This window comes from Scomber japonicus, chromosome 11, assembly GCF_027409825.1.
Source record: "Scomber japonicus isolate fScoJap1 chromosome 11, fScoJap1.pri, whole genome shotgun sequence".
Classification (NCBI taxonomy): Eukaryota; Metazoa; Chordata; class Actinopteri; order Scombriformes; family Scombridae; genus Scomber; species Scomber japonicus.
Genome location: NC_070588.1, coordinates 2,502,166 through 2,507,072, shown reverse-complemented (window position 1 = coordinate 2,507,072; position 4,907 = coordinate 2,502,166).

The window sequence follows — 4,907 nt, the reverse complement described above, 5'->3', positions numbered from 1 at the left end:
GTCCCTCTCAAGAGTCAGTGTTAGGTTTGTCTGTTCTGGGCAACTGTAGAAACACAAAAAATAAATAAATCATATTTTCAGGTGATTAAACACTAATTAACAAAATACTTAATGTGATATTATATTACATTTCTGCCAATTCTGCATTCTGATAGATCCCACTAAACTCAACAGACTGCACCTTTAATTATATTAAATATAATGTGAAGGTAGCCTTTTTAGTTTCTGTGTAATAATCATTCATTAAAGCTAGAAAATACAAAATGTATTGTTTATACTTTAATTTCATGTTCATATTGATTAAACCAAACAACAAATGACGACCTGAACACTCTTCTAATATTATCTAGATATACACATTGTGAACGCCAAGCTATTACCTGTTATTACTGTACTAATTACCATGATATTACTTTATTATTACCCCTTTATTATCAGAATATTACTTGATTATCACTGAGCTGGAGTGTAAATTGCTTCTGAAATCCTTCATGCAGCTTCTGTGTCAAAAAAACAAAAGAATGGAAACAGTTAAAAATATGTCTTTTTTTTAAATCATTGTAAAACCATCAATATGAATTTGGAATTTGAAAAGTGAATGTTTTCTTTCTAGTTACTGTGTGTGTTTCTGAGAGAGGTTTTTATTTTTATTCTTCCATTTATGATTCTTATAGAATCTTGATACACGATATTAGTTTTTGTTTTATTTTGACTTATTTTAATTTGTATCAAAGATGTTTTCTTCATGTTTATTTGTCTATCTTGTGTATGGATTATTTTACATATACATACATTTTATAGTCTGTCTGCATCATTATATTCATCAGAATCTGAAGCTTTAAGCCTTTTTTAGTGTGAGTATGTGTATCTCTGCTCTGTGTGTTTAGTAATTGACTTTCATCTGCTTTATAACAACAAATACAAAAACGCCTTTTTCCTGAATCTGCAACAAGTGTCGAGGCAGCGACTGTGGCACGAATGTACACTTCTTTTTTTTTAAAAAAGAATAAATGACGTGAAATAGGATGGAAAGAAAAAATCCAAGTGAAATAAAAATGAATTTAAGGCATAAAAAGAGCCACGTTGACAGCCGCTGCCTCGATGTCCTGCCCGTCACTGTTTGTGGAAGTTGTAAATATTATTGTAAATATTGTGAAGCTCTCTTTCTCTGTAAGTGTGTGTGTGTGTGTGTGTGTGTGTGTGTGTGTGTGTGCGCGTGCTCTGATGAAGTATGTCAGTGAAAACCTCACATCCAACCGTTTCATCATGTATAGCAGCAGCAGTCGTGTTAATGGACAATCATTCAAATTAAATAAAGAAATAACCCAATGATGAAGTTTGATGTTGAGATGTCTTTACTACACACACACACACACACACACACTACTTTCCAGACTGTCGCTGCTGGTTTTCCATCATTCAAACTGAATATTTTAAGTTTGGATTTTGCATCAGATAAAGCAATAACAATAATAGTTCCATAGTTTTGTGGATTTGATGAAGTCGCCTGTTTTCTGTAGGATTTTATAAAGAACTTATTTACAGTTTTTAATGTTTTGTAGACCAAACAAATCAATAATAAAAAAAAATAGTTGCCGCTTTGCTTTAAAGTCTGCTCTCTCCACGTTTAACAAATCAAGATATTCCCTTAACTTTCTACTTTCTGCAAAAACGACCGTTTACTCTCCTGCAGGTTTATTCAAACTGAGATGTCTGCCTCCACCCCAAAATCAATGGAAGTGAAGTTTGTTTGTGCTGTCACAGGATAGAAAAATATCTCTCTAGAATAGATGTGTCCATTGCAACAGACAATACAAAAATGTCCTTTTTAAAAAGGTTTTTAATAACATTAAAGGATGAGTGCACAATTTTAAGTGTCTTAATCATGGATTTAAAAGTTGATCTGAAGCTAATATGAAGCTTCAGTGTCTGAATGAGTCAAATCTTCATCTTCTATGTTTCAACGTTAGTGTTTTTAGTGGCAAAGTCTTTTTGTTACTATACTTCCACCACAGAGAAACAGGAAACACTAAGAGGGAATCTGATGCTAAAAAGACTGTACAGCAAGAAAAAGTGCTTTAATGTTCATTTGAACTCCTGACTGTTGGTTTAAGTCCAAGATTCCTCTGTAATTATGATTACATATCACTGCACAGGCTGGTATCCCTTTATCTGTCCTGCCATCTTCTCCAAGTCATTATGAAAGTGAAATAAAAAGATAATAACGTCTCTTTCATTTCTCTGAACATGAAACAAGACATTGCATTCGGTTGCAGTTAATCCACATATACATTCATATTTGGGCATATCACAGTATCCCCTAATTGTTAGTCTCTATACATAATTGAGGAAACTTCAAATCATTCATGAATACCTCATCAGTCATTAATAATTTGGTGAATAATCCTTAATGAAGCTTTCAGAGTTTATTCTTTAGTTTTTACACTTTTTGTTGATGGAGAAAAAATATTTACAATCACACGATATAATGATCCAATGTAAAACATGGTAGAACATAATGTTTCAATGAATTATATTAAATGTGATTAAACCATTTTTGAATTGTGTGTTATTTTAAAACATGTAATCAGTAAATCAAACTTTATTTATTTAGCAGCATTCATACGGGTTAATGTAGTTCAATGTGCTTCACAGTTGATTGACAAGCTGATAATAAGACAGAACAGGTGAGCACATAAAGAGAAGGAATAAAAAAATAAAGTATTAAATACTAAAAAAAAAGTAGTAGTAAATAAAGTAGAACTAATTAGAAAAATAAACTTTTAAAAAAACAAAAAATATGTATCAGCTGCACAAAAACATTATTTTTTCCCCCCCATTTTTTGTGTATTCTGAGTAACGATGTAAAACCATCAAATTTCTGGCTAAAACAAAAGTTTAAGGTCTTCTTCCAAATTGGGTCAAATTAGAGCAACTTTGAACAGTATGTGAAATTAAAGTCTCACTGCTGAAGATCAAACCAGGTGATTTAACACCTCTGGATGATAAAGTCAATAAATCCCACCCCCCTCCCCCTCCCCCTGCCGTTATCGCAGTTACAATGAGATAATGAATTTTATGACATCAGAGACATAAAATATGACATGTGAAACTCCATTTACAGCCATAAATCACGGAGGGCATTTTTCCACTGCAGCATGACTCTCTGCAGAGGAATGTGGGACATAATCCTCCCATCAGAAAAATAACTGGTGATAAATGTCTCCCTCTATTGTCAAATTGGAGTCACTGACTTCATTACAATTTTGAGGTATCATACTTCACTTACTAAACAGTAATAAGAAAATAATAAAAATTTAAAAAATAATAATAGATTACAACTCTATATTATCTAAAGTAGAGGTGTTTTATTCTGTTTTATTCTTTTTTAACTGATTTTATTGCTTAATTGTAGTTTTTTTTTGTTTCAACCATGAAAATCACTAACTTAGCTTTGAATATAATATATATTTGCAATATAAATAAAATGTATTATTATTATTGTATCATAATAATAATAATAATAATAATAATAATAATAATGTTATTAATACAGCATCTTTAATACATAAAATGCAACTCAGAGTGTTTTACATTTGAAGCAATAAAACATGTACAGCAAGTTAAAATCAACAGCAGAGGTTAAATAAAAACATTAAAACAAATAAGAGATAAAAGTTGAATAGATTTTAAAAAAGAAAAAAGATGAACTATTGAAAAAGTTTATGGACATGTTATACTGTGGTGAAAATCTGAAGAAAAAAATACATTTTTCATTATTACACATTTTTCACACCATTGTTTTATTTCACACACACAAATTTGCTCTTGTAAATAATGTAATGTAAATAATTTAAATAATGTCATTATTATTTTTTTATTATTGTTTTATTATTATTGTTCTCATAGTTTTTTTAAGCTTATTATTTATTTCTCTTTATTCTTTTTCTTATTTCTGCTCTTCTATTTTTTACTGTCCACTTGCTGCTGTAATACTGCACATTTCCCCATTGTGGGACTAATAAAGGAATGTCTCATATTACGATAAGATATTCTAATAAAGGAATATCTTATATTAAGATAAGATAGTATCACAGCAGCAAGTGGACAATAAAAAATAGAAGAGCATTAATAATAAAGAATAAAGAGCAATAAATAAGTAAACAATAACAATAATAATAGTAGAAATATATAATTAAAATAGTAATGATAATAGGCTAGTGATATTATTTACATTATTTACAGCACAACAGTAATATTGGTATTGAGTGGTAATATAGGCTACCAGATACGATGTTGTTATTGCACAGATTAAAGTGAAGAAAAAATATATTTTAGCCTACATTCTCTTATCTTAACGTACCCCCCCCCCCCAAAAAAAAATGTACTTTTAGGTGTCCGTGATGTCAAAAGTTAAAAACAACTGTATGTTGTAGATCTAATAATAATATTACGGTAATATCGTATACACAAAGCTAAATTTAGTCACTCAAACTCATATAATATAACATAACATAACATAACATATAATTGGTGGTCTTTATTTACGGTATTTATTTGAATAACCCCCCTGGCTGCTGTTCATTTGTTTGTATCATGTACGTTAACGACTGCCTTTGTACTGAAATATTATTGTTAATAAAGATTTATTGAATTAAAAAAAACAAAAACTGCCGCCTCCTCATAGACTGTATGAGCCTCCTCCGGTTTTGCAGGAATCCCCCTACTGGTCACAAAAGTAACTGCGTAGTGCATTTCAATGGCAGCGTGTTTGTAATGAACAGTAGGTGGCGGTAATGAGCTAACACGTTTGCCGACCGCCGACAAATTTAAAGACGAAGAAGAAGACAACGAAGGCGAAGGAGGGTGTGCACAGTATGCTGGCAGGGAAGGACCAAGGACTGTTT